Source organism: Centropristis striata, chromosome 2 (assembly GCF_030273125.1).
Source record: "Centropristis striata isolate RG_2023a ecotype Rhode Island chromosome 2, C.striata_1.0, whole genome shotgun sequence".
Classification (NCBI taxonomy): Eukaryota; Metazoa; Chordata; class Actinopteri; order Perciformes; family Serranidae; genus Centropristis; species Centropristis striata.
In genome coordinates, this window is record NC_081518.1 from 4,533,128 (window position 1) to 4,549,496 (window position 16,369).

At 37.8% G+C, this 16,369-nt stretch overlaps 1 protein-coding gene across 1 annotated transcript in view; it reads left to right on the forward strand.

Annotated features, from left to right (window-relative positions):
- Positions 1-7,468: 7,468 nt before the first annotated feature.
- The window catches only part of dennd2b (DENN domain containing 2B), a 78,032-nt gene continuing 69,131 nt past the window's right edge, over positions 7,469-16,369 (forward strand). The window contains exon 1 of the mRNA XM_059349261.1: positions 7,469-7,657. The gene's annotated coding sequence lies outside the window, so the exon portion shown is untranslated. The remainder of the gene's footprint in view (positions 7,658-16,369) is intronic.

The following is a 16,369-nucleotide window of genomic DNA, read 5'->3' on the forward strand; positions in this document are numbered from 1 at the left end:
TTAGCAATATATATATATATAAGTAAAGTCAGCACATATTCAGCACATGGATAAAAACAAATACAAATTAATCTAAAAAGAATATTAAACAACAAAGGTAGAAATAATAAAAGCACAAAACATAATACAAATGTATATATATTTTATAATATTTTCAAATTTTGTGGTTAAAATGGCATTTAATGTGCTGAAAAGTGTATTATGACTTGTTTAGGACTTAAAACTTTAGGTTTAGGTAAAGTTTAGGTCAAGTTTAGGACTACGGTCTCACCTCTGGTACAAACTGTCTCCAAAAGATAGAGTTCCAGTTGTCATTAATAATAATACATGAGCTGCCAACACAAACACACAACATAGTCAGTGTTATTTCAGTATTATTTGATCCTCTCTGCTGTAAAATTGTGTCTGTATGAAAAAAACCAACAGTCAAAACAGGTTTGAAATGCGCCCGAGGCTTCAAACCCATGAAAATAACAACAATCAAACGGCTAATATTACTTGTTATTCAACCTGAACAACGACAGAACAACTGTAACATGTTTTGCATTCAGATATTTCAGAACAACAAGCAGTATTTAGAGCTTCTGCGCAGGAGACAAAAAGATGTCTTTATCTGACATGTCTTCTCTGTCAGTGCTGTCAGAAGTGTTGACACGTCAGCCGCAACTTAATCCTGCAGTTTAAGAGCCGCCTCGGGTCTGTTTCTGCAACCCGATACGGTGTTTATTGCACCAAATATATTCTCAAACGGGTTCAGTATTTCCATACTTCCCTCGACCCCTCGAACCATGTGAACATCCAGAAGCTGAGGGAAAGAATCTGAGGTGTAGGTGGGAAAATCCCCACGGAGCTGAGAAATAATCCCCCTTGACTGTTTCAGGATTCACTGTGGATCCTTGACAAACACACATAAGGTTTTAGGGATTTTATTTGAGAAAATAAACACTGTGGCTTTAGCAGGTGTATAATCATGAGAGTGGGAAGAGAGATTTACAGCGTCAGAGCTCTGCGTCCATGCTAGAACTTTCTGTATATTAAGTGTTTGAAGCCTAAAGATGTAAGGATTTCATTATGTGTGCATGTCTGTAATTATATATTTAATGCACAAAATGATAAACTTTTGTTTTGTAAATATCCATTTTACACGTATGAATCTTTCAACCTGGTCTCACAGGAATCCGTGAAATAGCCCCGGATTTGCTTAACTCAAAATCCGTGGAATAGCCACGGAATCACTCAAATTTCCGTGAAACTGACACGGATTTCGCTAAAATGCAAGTTAATGCCAGTCATATCCCGTGGCTATTCCAACATACAAAGTGATTATGTACATTCACTGAGTGAATATTTAGAAAATAAAACATATATTTCTCGCTAGAAATGTGATCAAAATCCATTTCTATGCAGAAATTAAGTCAAAATATTGATTTTTTTCACTAAAAATGAGAGAACTGTCCGCCATGTTTTTTGTTCTGACCGCTGGGACCTTGAAAGTCACGTGACTTGGAACAAACCAATAGGAAAAAATATCCATGGAATAGCCACGGGATATGACTGTCATTAACTTGCATTGTAGTGAAATCCGTGTCAGTTTCACGGAAATTTGAGTGATTCCGTGGCTATTCCACGGATTTTGAGTTAAGCGAATCCGTGGCTATTTCACGGATTCCTGTGAGACCAGGTTCGTAGATGTACATCAAACCAAACATTCAAGATTAAAAGGTGTGCAGCAGATAATATAATATTGAGCATTTGGAGCTGAAACCAATAATACATAATTTTGGCTCCAATACCTTTCTAATATCAAGACATTTCTATAATCATGAGCGTGGGAAGAGAGATTTACAGCGTCAGAGCTCTGCGTCCATGCTAGAACTTTCTGTATATTAAGTGTTTGAAGCCTAAAGATGTAAAGATTTCATGATGTGTGCATGTTATGTTGTGTTTTGAACTTTGTTTGGTGCTCCCGTGTCATGCAAGAAGAGGATGTGGCTTTTAATGAGAAATGCAGATGTCCCAGCGATCAATGGAAACAATGAATTCCACCACTTGGGTTACATTCTGGTAAAACATCCCACAAAAAGGAGTCACTGCCTGGGTCTTTTGTGCTCTGTCAGTGAGGATTTGCAGGAAGGACAGTCTTTTTTACGAGACCTTGAAAAGGTTTTGAGTGTTTCTCAGAGAAAAGCTGCACAGTGGCAGAGCTTGTAGGCTTCCTGCTGACTTGATGTGACGAACTGTGATGACGGATGTCTGGGTTTTGTGACTTCCTCTGTTCCCAAGTCTGCGGGATGATAAGACACCCCGAGAGACTGAAAGGAGAGGGTTTTATGGATGGCTAGTGCTTTGCACATTTGGTGTAAAGATGTTTCATGCAGCAGCGTAAGGAAGATAAGCATGAATGTCAAGACGATTTCATGTTGGATAGCAGGAGGAATATAAAGTGAATAGAAGCGCTTTCACACTGAAATCTAACGTAAAACAGTTTAAAACAACTTTTTGGCCTTAACAAAACAGTCTTTCGATTACTTTGTTCTGGAGTTTTTCATCCGCAGCAGGGACTCTAGATGTCCAAACTTGTGTTATTTTGACTTGTTTTTTACCCCATAAATTTATAATTGTCCAGCAAACAAAACACCAAAGCTAAAAAGACTCAAATTTAATGATATATCAGATTTAAAAAGGTGAAACCCTGATTCTAAGAAAAGTTACTTTTGATACTTTAAGTGCATTTTCCTGACTAGTGCAGCGTCCGTAGGAAGTATTTATTCATATAGTGGGAGATTAAGCAGGCCTATCACACAATGGGGCTATTATAGATAGCTGATAGCTGATAGCTGATATACTATATTGCATGTAAGTATCTCATATCAAATGATTATGGGCATTACGCTAAGCAACATGAATGTCATCCCTGAATTACATAGTAATGCAACATAAGAAGTGAATAAAGCTAAATCTCCGCTTAGCATGCTAATCGCTAATAACAGAATTTGCACATTACATGCAGACCACTACAACGTCTGCAACTCCGCAAAACACTTACTTTTCATAAGGTACCACACCATCCAGCACATACACATTGAACATTGATATTCACTGGAAACTATTTGAATATTATTGGAAAATCGAAACCTTGTAGCGCACTTTGAAGTAGATAAAGTGCAGATCACATAATATTGAGCATTTGGAGCTGAAATTAAGAATACATAATTTTGGCTCCAATACTTTTCTAATGTTAGGAAAATTTCTGGATCTCTCTTTGAACTGAAGACCAGAATGTTGCGATCAGTGGACATGAACACAGTAAATTAAAATAAATGTATAAAGTACACTACAGGCCAAAAGTTTGGAAGCAACTTAAATGTTCTGCTCATAAAAATCTGTTCTTAAAAACCAGTATGGATTCTTTGGATTTTTGGATGTTTTTACTGCATGATCAGACTTTACCTTTATTGAATTGAACCATTGCTAAACCAGACCATTGCTGAATAAATGTTAACAAAAGAAAAGAAGGACTTAGTTTTAGGGTTGAGAAGATTTGGAAGAGTCACAACTTCAGTGCAAAAGTAAAAAACAAATCACATTTTGCATTATTCGCTTTAGCTCTTTGGCTTTTGAGAGTTTGGATACAAAAATCCCAATAAATCTCAACTGTGTTCATATCTCTGACAAACTACCACAGAAATGGATCAAACTGAAGCAGCTGAGTAAAGAAACAAGAGTTCAGATTTATACATTAAGGGAAGAAGGATACACAAAGTCTAAGCAATAAAAACCCAAAGACCTGATCATTATAGTAAAAATGTGTTCTAATAAGTGACTCTTTATATAATAATCACGTTTATTTTGTTGCAGAGTATAGCAATGAAACTAGGATCTTTTTTTGTACAAATTTGATCTTGCTTCCAAACTTTTGGCCTGTACAAAGAAATCAGAATTTCTATGTAATTCATGCATCTGTACTGTTAATTAGTTTTCTAATAGGTGATCTCATTAGTACAGTTAAGTTTTGTTTAGTTTAATCTGTGTTATTTTTGGATCCGCTGCTACATTCTGCAAGAGGATTAGCTAGAAAACTCATTTGGTTTCCTGAGAAATGCATTTGTGCTTTTATTGTGAAGTTCTGTGATGTAGCCGGATAGAAATAAACTTTATGTACACATGTTATAGTGAACAGATGAATGCTTTTTAATGGCTACTGACCACTTGACCACTGAGACGCATACTGTGCAAGTTTGGAATTCATGTGGTTTTCTCATCGTGTTTGTCGTCTGGTTGGATTTTTTTTTTTTTTTGGGTGGAAATGTGCTCAAACGAACATTATGCAGAGTGAACAGTCTGAGGTGGTTTACATGAGCTGACATTACAAAGATGCTCTTTGTTATACTGTGAACGCTCCAGAAGCACCGCACAGAGAGAGTTAAGTGGTTTAATTTGCTTGGAGTTAATTCAAACCTGGGGGGGATTTTACATTTTGGGTGAATATTTTCATTTTTGTGGTCACCTCAAGTTTAGATCTGTGGTCCGGCTCCACAGCTCCATGGGCTGTAGAGTATGTTGAAGGATATGCAACAGTGGACTGTAACTAAAGAGCTCTACTTAAAGAGTAATATAACACCAGGCGGCACCTCCTGCAGGATTTGTGCATTGTTGCACCTGTGACCACGCCCACAAGTGATGTCACAGGGTTCCTGAGTACACCTGTACATCACTACAGCCAGGTGAGACACTAAACCTGGTAGTTTAATCTTTAACCCATAAGAACCTATGGTGAAAGCTGTGTAACAAATACTTTAAATCTTCTAGAATCTCCCATTTTCAGCTCTATGCTTCACCTTAACTCAGGGGTCTCAAACTCAAATTACCTGGGGGCCGTTGGAGGCAGTATCAAAATGACCAAAAAAAGACACAAAATGACAGAAAAATATCCCTAAATTACTTTAAAAAGACACAAAATTACAAAAAAAAGACACAAAATGACAGAAAAAAACTAAATTACTAAAAAAAGACACAAAATGACCAAAAAAGACACAACATTACTAAAAAAAGACACAAAATGACAAAAAAGACACAAAATGACCAAAATGTTTTTTTATTTTTTTATTTATTCTTATTCTGTTACTTAAAATCTGAAAAATAATTTGTTGTTAAACAGCACTATTAATGTCACAATTCTGATATATGTTGTGGAGATGCAAAGAAAAAGGCAAATTTGTCTTTCTGTAAGCAGAAAATGTGTCTTTTAAAAAAAATGTAAAATAAAAAATATCATAAACATAAATACCATAAACGCCCAATGAATCGTTAATGTCACATCACAGATCTTTGACATTTAGGGGTAGAATTTTTTAAGTGTATTTGTGTATTTCTCAAGTAAAAAATGACAAAAACCATCTGGATGTTTAAAGATTAAACTACTTTCTCAACCTACAACTTTTACATCACGTCTACATGTTAATACATCAATAAAAGTCATTAAAAAATACAATATTTATAATAATTTATCGCTGACAGGGAAGATTCTGCTCTACTTTTGTTACTGTTCATCATGATGGAGTGTTGGAAGAGAGCTGCAGGTTTAATCAACGTGTTATCTCTTGTTTTCTTCCAAGGTCTTTGTTAAGTTGAACTCCGGTGCTGCAGATATTGAGTTTGAATGATCCGCACAAAAGGAACTGCCAGTTTAAAGAATAATATTTAACTTATCTGGTGGTTCACAGTGATTCACTGCAGATAAGAAACCACACATCATTATTCCTCTTCTCATCGCTTTATAGACTCAGTGGTTTATAAAGGGATCATTCAGATTTTTTCTAAGTGGGGTTGTATGAGGTTCTTATTCATATTAATATGTTAATATGTTACCTAAAGCTCATGGGAGTTGGCACACAAGTGATGTCACAGGGTCCCTGAGTTCACCTGTACATCACTACAGCCAGGTGAGACGTTAAACCTGGTGGTTTAATCTTTAATATTCAGATAAATACACTACAAAATTAGTCAAAGAGAAACTTAAACCCACCCTTGAAGTCATTTTAAGTGTATTTGTGTTGTACTCAAGTAAAAAAAAGACAAAAACCATCTGGATGTTAAAGATTAAACTACTTTGTCAACCAGCTACAACTTTTACATCATGTTTGCATGTTAAATACATCAATAAAATTAATTTAAAAATACAATATTTATTATAATTTATCACTGACAGGGAAGATTCTGCTTTACTTTTGACACTATGACATTTTGCTACTAATAATATTCATGTTCTGTCACTTAAATAAGATTTAAAATGCAGGATTTATACTTCTAATGAACAGTTTTGAGGAAAATATTATATATCCACTACATTTAGCTGACAGCTTTAGTTACTTTACAGGTCCAGATTTAACATAAAAACATGATACATTTAAAGTGATTAGACATTTAGTTAAAACTAAACCTCATAACAGTGTATTAAGCAGTTAAAATGAGCCCTACCTTTAAAAAAGTAAGATGATGCTTACGTAAATGCATCAATCATAATATATTTAGAATATATGAAACAATATATGCATAACGAGTACTTTTACTTTTGATACTTTAAGTGCATTTTGATGCTGATACTTTTGAACTTTTACTTCAGTAAGTTTTGAATGCAGGACTTTTACTTGTAGTGGAGTAATTCTGCAGTGTGGTATTAGTACTTTTACTTCATTAAAGGACCTGAATACGTCTTCCACCACTGCCTGTAGCCTATATATGATCCTGGAATGGATCCTTCTGCATAATTTTTGCTTTTTATGTGCATTTTGACACTAATACTCATGTATTTTACTTAAGTATGCCAATGCAGGACTTTTACTTGTAGTGGAGAAATTTCACAGTGTGGTATTAGTACTTTTACTTCATTAAGGGATCTGAATACTTCTTCCACTACTGCTTGTAGCCCATATGTGATTCTGGAATGGATCCTTCTGCATAATTAGTACTTGTTATGTGCATTTTGACGCTAATACTCATGTATTTTTACTTTAGTATGCCTATAAAAGTACTTCTTCCAGCTGCTCTGTGGCCTGCCTGGTTACACATTCATCTCTGACAAATGAAAGACATCTTTGTGTGGGCTGAAATGTATTCCTCTGGGCCTGTGTGGAGCATTTCAGCATGACAATGTGTTGCAATGCTGGCAACATGAGTTTCACCCCTCATCCGCTGCAGCAGCAGCTCCAACAGCAGCAGCAGCTCCAACAGCAGCTTCGTGAATATTCATCCACACTCCTCGGCCCCTCCGTGACAATAAACAAGGGGAGAGAGGCTGAATGCCTGTCTGAGGAGGGCAGGGGGCCAAATCCAGAGAAGAAGAGGAGTGGGGGGCAAACAACCCGTCTCCATAGTCACAAGTCCTGCCTCTCTCTCTCTCTCTCTCTCTCTCTCTGTCTCTCTCTCTCTCTCTCTCTCTCTCTCTCTCTGCAGCGGGCTGTGAGAGGAGGCTGCAGTTTTTTTTCTGTGTCGGTTTTGCTTGGAAAGACTTAAATCGGAGTTTATTGAGGAGGGCAGGTATCCGGGAAAAGCCAGCCAAAGTTTGTCAACGCGTAAAGTGGAGTGGATTTTACGCGTCGCAGAGTTGGATTATAATCTGAAAATGTCAGCAGCCATGGATGTGAGGAGAAACTCGGAGGTAAAAAAAACAAAAAAAGAACAGAAAAAAAGAGGTTATTGACGAGCTAACAGCAGGAAGGTGAAACTTTCAGCCAGCGGTAGGAAACCAACCGGTACAAAGTACCAAAAAACAACGCAGCGGTAAAGTTGTTGTAGAAAAGTTGCAAGGTGCTTTAAAATACACTCGTAATCTCCATGTGACCATATTTGGTCATCGACATGTTTAAACGGTGAAGTGGCTAAAACACCAGACTGTTTCTCTTGTGTGTGTTTTTTTTTCTTCTTGTCCCTTTGAATGAAGGAAAAATGTCCCAGCGGATACAAGCAGTCACTCTGAGGATTGTAATTAGACCAAAGTTATCGCTGAAACATCCAAAAAGAAAAAAGTCAAAGCAGCAGCAGATAAGCAGAAAGAGTCCAGGAGTCCAGATCAGACCACTGAACTCTCTGTGTCCTTTTCCTCCTCTAGTCTGGACTTGGAGGGGAGATTTATTTTCTTAGATAAAAGCCCCAAATGAAACAAAACGTGTGAACTTCACATGTGTGTTTAGTCTTGCATGCTTGTGGTTGCAGTTTAAACAGATTCTGTACAAGTTTGTTCACATGCAGTGTTCTTTTGTTAATGCTCTATGTACTTTATGTGACATCCTGTACAGAACTGTGCAGGTTTTAATGCATTTATTAAGACAAAATACACATTTACATACTTTATGTTTATATTGTACTTTTTATCCCACAACATAGTCTGCTGTCATGGCTTACTGCCTTGTTTATTCAGCTGATTATAAAGTTAGAAGGCTGTCATTTTACATTTTAGACTTATAGTAGTAATTTTTAGGTGTATTGTGATATTATTATATAGTATATTATTGTGTCAATTCTCAAAAACACTACATTTTTAATTAATAGTTTCATGCAAAGATTCATAGCAGACAGATTACACATAAAGTTGTGCTTTGATGTTGGATGTTACAGTAATTTAAGTGCAGATCCAACTGTCCTGATTGCATAAAAAACGCTTTTTTATTCTGGTTTTACAAATATGTATTGTTTATTTGTTTTGCTATGACAGTTCTCCACAAAATTAGATTAATAATATGCTATATATAACCTAATTTTAACCATGATATTATAATATATCGTGATACATATTGTAGTGCCAGATCATTGCCAATTCACAGCCTTTTAAAACTTAAAAAGTACCTTTTTGAACATTTTCTCTACTTTCTGCAGCCCTTTTGCAGTTATTGCATGAAAAAATCAGTTTCATGCATGCAACTCATGATTATCTATGTTAACTTGGTGCAGATCTAGATCCTGATGTAGATGTTAAGCTCTAAAAACATCATATTACTAAACTTTTTGTGCATTCTCACCTTTAGAGCAACATATGCATGCTCTCTCTGAGTGTTCTGCAGGTTAAATGTGGGCAGCTTTGCTCCTGAATGTTTGTATAAGTTCTCTGAACAGATTACAACTTATATCCTAATGATCTTATCTTATACACTATAATGCAAACCCCGGAGACGTGACTGGCTTTCTTTAGCTCTCTCTCTTTTTTTTTTTTTTTTTCTTTTTCCCGAAACTCTTTCTATTGTGCAGATCAAACAATGACCTTCCCCTCTCACTGGACGGGACTGTCAACACAAAGCTATTGAGGAAATTCTTCTCTGTTCTCCTTTCAGTTGAACAGGAGTGAGTCTGGACGATCACCAGACACTTTTACAGAGACTGTTGTTCACTCAGCATCATAATGGAAGTGGTTTTCCTCTTTCCTGGTGCTATTTATCCATCCAGATGGTTTGGGTGTGATTTTTCTGACAATAATATCTCTTTGGACATAGAACATTGTACATCGAAAAAAGGAACCTATACAGAAAGAAATGTCAGCAAATCATAAAGCTTTTGAGCTACACTGTAAAAAATAATCTGTTTATTTTACAGTAAAATGCCAAAAACTACAGTGAGTGGGTTTACTACTGTAAATTTAAATGTTAATATCAGCAAAAACTGTAATTTAGGCTGAATATTCCTGTTATTTTTAGGGTAATTGTGCCATTGTGACATCATGGCACTTCTCCATTAACTTAACATGAAAATGTTATATTTTTACAGCAAAACTGTGTGTTTCCTACAGTTTATGACAGTAAAAGTAAAAGTTTTGTGCTATTCTTCGATTTACGGTAATTAAAAGTGTCTACTACGGTGATATGCAATTTTTAATTTGACGCCCTATTTCTGATGTAATTTGACAGTGTTTTACTGTAATTTCTACAATTTTTTTTTACCGTGTAGGCGTTGGCAAAACATGTCATCCAGCATTATATTCATGGGCTATTTATTTGATTATACCTCATTGAGAACATGTTCATTCGCCTCTAATTTGAGCAGCCTGTTCATCATGATGGAGTGTTGGAAGAGAGCTGGTTTAATCAACGTGTTATCTCTTGTTTTCTTCCAAGGTCTTTGTTAAGTTGAACTCCGGTGCTGCAGATATTGAGTTTGAATGATCCGCTCGAAGGGAGCTGCCAGTTTAAAGAATAATATTTAACTTTTTGGTTGTTAACAGTGATTCACTGCAGTAGATAAGAAACCACACATCATTATTCCTCTTTTCATCGCTTCATAGACTCAGTGGTTTAGAAAGGGATCATTCAGATTTTTTTGAAGTGGTGTTTTATGAGGTTCTATTCATTCATTCAGTCAATATGTTACCTACAGCTAATGGGAGTTGGCACAAAAGTGATGTCACAGGGTCCCTGAGTACACCTGTACCATATTGACAAACAGTCTATTTGGTCATTTAGGTTGGAGATCTTGTTGTTCAGACATCCTGGTTTAATTTGATTTCGGGTAACTGAAGCGGTTTCCTATGTTCCTGTCAAAACCACCAGACTCCATTGACAAAAACTGTAATTTTACCTCCCAGTATACAAGAGTTGTTGGTCTACCGCTGCCTCCATCAGTGAGTTTGTTTCTGTTGTTGTGTGACTTTTGGTGTTTTAAAGGGTTAGTTCAGATTCACCAAAGTCACACAATAACAAGAACAAACTAAACAATCGTGCCAGTAACTCCCATGTAGAGTCACTGTCAGAGGTAAAATTACTGTCTTTGTCCCTGGAGTCTGGTGGCTTTGACAGGAGCACAGAGCAGCTTCAGTTTTCCCACATCAACTAAAACAGGCTGTTTGACTGCAAGGTAAAGCAGTGAAAGTATTCTAAAAGTAGCATATACTAAATCTGACATTGCAGTACTTCTACCTCCAAACGGAGCCGCCGACCGACCATCTACTGTCAGTCAGTGCGTTTACATGCAGAGTTTAATCGAGATTAAAAATCGTTATTGGCATCTAATAGGACTTTTATCCTTGTCCCAGTTTACATGCAACTGAGAAAATCAAATAACTGACGGGAACGTGTTCTCCTCCTCAACACTGGTTGGCGATATGCGTCGTTTCAGTGGGTTTATATGGCGCCCTTTCCGGTTGACCTCAGTTCGACACTTTGTGCCATCGCTACTGACCGGCACTCGGCTAGTGTGCGACTGGCTAATGCGACCGGCTAATGCGCGACTGGCCAATGTGACCGGCTAATGCGACCGGCTAATGCGCGACTGGCTAATGTGACCGGCTAATGTGTGAGCGGCTAATGTGCAACTGGCTAATGCGACCGGCTAATGTGTGAGCGGCTAATGTGCGACTGGCTAATGCGACTGGCATATGCGACCGGCTAATGTGTGAGCAGCTAATGTGCGACTGGCTAATGCGACCGGCTACTTTGTGAGTGGCTAATGCGCGACTGGCTAATGAGACCGGCTAATGCGACTGGCTAATGCGACCGGCTAATGTGTGACTGGCTAATGTGTGACTGGCTAATGTGACTGGCTAATGTACGACCGGCTAATGTGACCGGCTAATGTGACCGGCTAATGCGACCGGCTAATGCGACAGGCTAATGCAACTGGCTTTCTTGGATGTTTTTGTTCCGGGGTCATACGTCAGCGCGGTGGGAGGAGCATGCGTGCTACGTTGTCTTATCATACACGCCGGCGAAAATCCTATTCCAATCACATTATCTGGGTTCGGAGTTGGAGAACATTAGTCGGACTAACGTGTTTACACGCACTTCAGTTGTCCAGTTATAGTCTGATCAAGGTAATAATTAGTTTTTTTCAAGTGTCATGTAAACATAGTGAGTAATTGACTGATTATGGACAAGAACCTCATAAACACTTCTTCAATAAGTCCGAACCATCCCTGTAACCTTCCCTGAAGTGGTTCTTGGAGAATGTTGCTGGTCATCAGTACTTCCCTTCACACCCTAACACATGCCAAGGAGTTGCTCATTGTTGGCCATAGATCAGCTCTGAAGAAACAGTTTTGTTCAGGGTCTTGCTGAAGGGAAGCAGAGTCACAGCTGTTTGGAGTGGAGAGAGTATTTCTGTTTCATTTCTTCTAAGCAGATTTCTCAGATTGAAGAGTGTTTCTCAGGTCACAAGACCATCTTTCTTAACTTGAACCCCACCGAGAAAGAATGCTTCAATAACAATATTTTGAGTTTTTGATGCTCCACATAATGCACTCATCTTGATTCTCAGATTTTGTAACTTAACCTTACAAGTGTGTGGTTTTATGTGTAAGTTGGAGTTCAGACTCAAGAGCTATTTTCAAGTTTGTTTGTTTGTCTTTCGGTTTAGAAATTACAGAAAAGAAAAGCCTCTTTTGTCTCTTCTGTTTTGGTCTTTTTCCCCCCGTTTAAAGACATGTTGGTGGGAATACAAGGCTTTCTTTTAGTTTGCTCTGTGTTAGCTACTGTTGAGCACTTGCATGAGACACTGGTACTTTTTATTTACTTTTATTTATGGCATCTTGTTATTGATTCCTCTCCAGCTTCCCTATTTAGCAATAATTAACTGGAGGCCACGGTGTAATCTAACCTGTGCATGTCACATTATAACCAGCTTTTATTTATGCACGGTGCAATGAATCAATGTGATCTGTATGATAGCTTATAACCATAACATGACATCATCACCATGTCAACATGAACATGCCATGAGACGCCTTTATCGATTGGAGATGTTAGTTAATGGTACATTGCGTGCTCAGATACAAGCAGTTCATAATCAGCTTTGATGTCTGAATGCAAACACTGTGTCCGGGAACCTTTTAGCTCATAAACTCTTGCCACAACATGTATGTATTCAGAATAAATGGTGCATGCCTTTTCTTAAAGCTTGCAATTTGTAAATCCTCTTTATAAAAGCCTATAACTTATAATAAATTGCTGGTGACTTCATCGTGAAGCATAGTTGTCAGATTTCCAGATCATTTAACTCAATGAATTGAAGGTATTTCCTTTCATGTAAAGTCATCATAAACACGATAGTTCACTTTATGAGATCACTTCCAGTTATCTCAACTAATTCACTGACTATTTATGTCGAGCGTTAGAAGTCAGAGAACAGCCTAAAGTGAGTTTCCAGTAATTTGTTTTTCTTAGTATTTTGGATTTGTGTTTTTAGGAAGTCTGAATGACGTAGGAGGTCATTAGGGAAACCTCACCTACATGGATCTTATGACTGCCTTAGGTGAAACAAAAAGAGGTTGAGTAATCTTAGAAGCATATTTTCTGAAAGTGATGACATTGCAGGTCCTACTTCTTTATTTTCTTGCACTGTCTTCAGAATAAACATCATTACAGTAGTTAATCATGGGGAAAAAACAGATTAGTTCTCCTTTTTCTTTCTTTTTTTTGCTGATTTAAAAAGAAATGCATGTGAATGGAACATTAAGATTGAAAGATCCCAAATGACAAGTCTTATTTTTAAACATTTTAACCTACTTGAAGCTCATAAGCATTGACATATGCACTCATGGTGGAGAAAAGGAGCAACAACACAGGTGATAGACAAGCTATCATTGTTTCTGTTGGCTTAGCCAAACTCTGACTTTAAGACAAGAAGCAAACAAGAATACATCTTATCTATTTTATGTCCTTGGAAAAGTCAAAGACTGTGTCAAGGGTCAGCACTGTGACACAGACTCTTGCCCCCCTGCTGCAGCTCAGATGGATTTAAGCCTGTTTTCCACATGCCTGCCTCTGCAGCTGTGCACGCTCATATCTAGGTTACACAGAAGGGTTTTTCCTCTGTTCCACAAAGAGAAAATATGCCATGATTACTCAGGAAAAAAAGCTGAAACGGCTTAAAAAGGAGATAAAAAAAGATTCCAAGAATTGGTTCCACCTGGCCAATTGAGCTATAGTGGCAACATGGCGCACCATGTGGTGGAGTATATGGAGGTAATTATATAGGTACGGCTATGTTCAACTGCCAGTAGCAGCAACCTTGGTGGTTTTCTTTTACATAGAGACACATTGAGGCTGTCAGAGCCTTGAACTGCCATCCAGAGACAGCAGTCTATGTACAGAATATACATCAAGAGTGTAATATCATGACTGTCCCACAGTACAGACCCCCACACTTTCAGCAACAAACATTGTCGGTAAAACAGAGGATTAATGTTCAGTTAGTTAGATTATTTACATTACAGCACATAGAGAGTCCGGCGGCTAATGGTGCGTTCAAGGTCTACACGAATGTCCGAATTTTTGACGTTGTTCTGAGCTCCAAGTTCAGACATTCAGTGTAAATTAAACACACCATACAGCGTTACGGTAAGAACGTGTTAGAGCCGCCTTCAAAATAAAAGCAAACTCATGTAGCTTTCAAAATAAGAGCACATGGATGTGTTAGCAGAATCCACCACAGAATTTACAAGAAGCCTGTCAAAATATGATGCCTTAAATAAAACATAGAAGAACCCTTATTATCCTTACAATATATCCTTTAATATGCAATGATTAAGATGGAATAGTGGCATTAGAATGTGCGAGAGGCACTAAATTTTGGCTTTTAGGGCAAAAATGTTCTCCAGGGGAGCATGCTCGACTTTGTTTGGGTCCTGCCATCGTAGTCTCAGAAAATCCTGTGGGAAACACTGGTTTTAAAGGCTTGACTGACTGGACAGACAAGAAATTGCCCAGCAGTATGTTCAGGGTAATGAAAGAGGAGAGATGTTTTTGGATCCTGCTTCAAGTCAGTAAATTGGTTTGGCTGCACTGGGAATTTCATGTACAAACTTCTATTTATTTATGTGATTGTTGTTTACACTACAGTAAATTTAAAAATGTTTTTAAATAAAAGATATTTTGCTTAAGGCATGGAGTGGAAAAACAACTAATTGAGTTGAAATCATTTGCTGACAGCATCATCCCCCTGAGTTCAAAAATCCCATCTGCACCCCTGACAGACTGTATTATTGAGTATCAGGAGCTGGATTCCCCTCGTGCATCTGTACTCCCACAACGCTCTGTCCAACATGATCCGATTCGACCAGTTCAAGTCTCTTTTTGTCCATAGTGGACAAAACTGGCCTTTCTGCAGATATTGAAACAATGGCGTGGATGAGTGTGTGGGCTCAGGCCTGCCAGTAAGTCGTGACGTCTGGAAAGAGTTGAGAATTTGCAGATATTTTTTTCTTTCTTTTCCTCCTTGCTTCTTGGCTGCCCGTAAGCTGTTGCGGTGGCTTTTAAAAAAGCAAAACCTTCAAGTCAGGTTGCTGATCAGCAGAAAGTGAGCAGCAGGTCAGCCAGGGGAAGAGAAGACAGTATTAGCCTGTTTATAGACTCTGTTGTGTCTTCTACTGACTGTATGGGATAAACAACCCCGGTCACAAGTTAATGAAAGTTATGACGTCGTAAAATTGTTACATAAAATCGTGCCGTGCTCTCATAGTCTGGACATCAAGTGCCAGGTGCTGAGAGAGCACATATTTGAGTGTAGTCTTTGTTGAATGAAAAACAAGCTCTTGGCATGGAGTCCAGGTGTTTCTGCCCCTCTCCTCTGCTTTCTTTCACCCTCTGAAAACATTCTTTAATATTTTGAATGCAGCCGCAGGTCTGATGGATCGGGAAAATATTAGTGCATTCCTGCATGTAGTGGAGAGAACTGTATATCAGATGATCTGTCAAATGTGACAGGGCCAAGGACGTGCGGACTCTCTTTTGAAAGATATTTTACCTGATAGAGCTCTTTCTCTCCCTCTCTTCTGCACACAGAGCTGATAAAAGACTTACTTTTTAACCACATCTCCCTCTCAAGGACGTATCGAACACAAAGGGCTCTTTTATGCCGGCTCCAATAGTCTAATGGAGACACTGTTGTAGTCCCATTTCATGAATATGCTCTTGTTGCTTAGGGAAAATATGCGTCATTGATATGCCTCTCATGTAATCAATTAGTACTTCTGGTTTAATGTGAACATGACAAAAAACCTTCCACTAGGTCATTAAGATGATGGTGTTTAGTGTCTTAAAGAGACAGCTCTGCTTTTTGGATTTGTTTTTATGTCAGAGCCAGAGAAAGATAAACTCATGGATGCCTTTTTTTAATCTCTCTGGTTTGAATTAATGGAAGCAACTTATTTTTTTCTGTTCACAATAGCTTTCTTAAAAACCAGCATGGATTCTTTGGATTTTTGGATGTGTTTACTGCATGATCAGACTTTACCTTTATTGAATTTAACCATTTTCCTCCATTAACCTTTAAGTAAACATTGATGTTAGCAGACCATTGCTGAATAAATGTTAACAACAGAAAAGAAGGGCTTAGTTTTAGGGTTGAGAAGATTTGGAAGAGTCACAACTTCAGTGCAAAAGTAAATTAAAAC